Below are 502 nucleotides of genomic sequence, written 5' to 3' on the forward strand. Positions count from 1 at the left end.
GGGCTACAGAGTGAGACTCCAACTCAAAAAAAAAAAAATCATCCATTCCAGTCTGGTGTAGTGGCTCATGCCTGTAATCCCAGCACTTTGGGAGGTCAAGGCAGAAGGATAACTTGAGCTCAGGAGTTCAAGACCAGCCTGGGCAACATAGTGAGACCTTGTCACTACAAAAAAAAAAAAAAAATCAAAAAATTAGCCAGGTAGACCGGGTGTAGTGGCCCAAGCCTGTAATCCCAGCACTTTGGGAGGCCGAGGCAAGAGGAATGCCTGAGCCCAGGAGTTTGAGACCAGCCTGGGCAACTTGGCGAGACCTTATCTTTACAATAAATCAAAAAAATTAGCCAGGTGTGGTGACTCGTGCCTGTAGTTCCAGCTACTTGGAAGGCTGAGGCAGAAGGATCACCTGAGCCCAGCAGGTCGAGGCTGAGGTGGCCATGAGCATGCCATTGCCCTCCAGCCTAGGTGACAGAGTGAGACTTCAACTCAAAAAAAAAAAAAAAAC

General features: G+C 48.2%; 1 protein-coding gene across 1 annotated transcript in view; it reads left to right on the top strand.

The window, feature by feature from the left end:
• SYAP1 (synapse associated protein 1) overlaps positions 1-502 on the top strand; it is a 36,386-nt gene that overhangs the window by 29,615 nt on the left and 6,269 nt on the right. The window lies entirely within an intron of this gene.

This window comes from Carlito syrichta, unplaced genomic scaffold, assembly GCF_000164805.1.
Source record: "Carlito syrichta isolate Samal-C Ts95f unplaced genomic scaffold, Tarsius_syrichta-2.0.1 Scaffold304715, whole genome shotgun sequence".
Taxonomy (NCBI): Eukaryota; Metazoa; Chordata; class Mammalia; order Primates; family Tarsiidae; genus Carlito; species Carlito syrichta.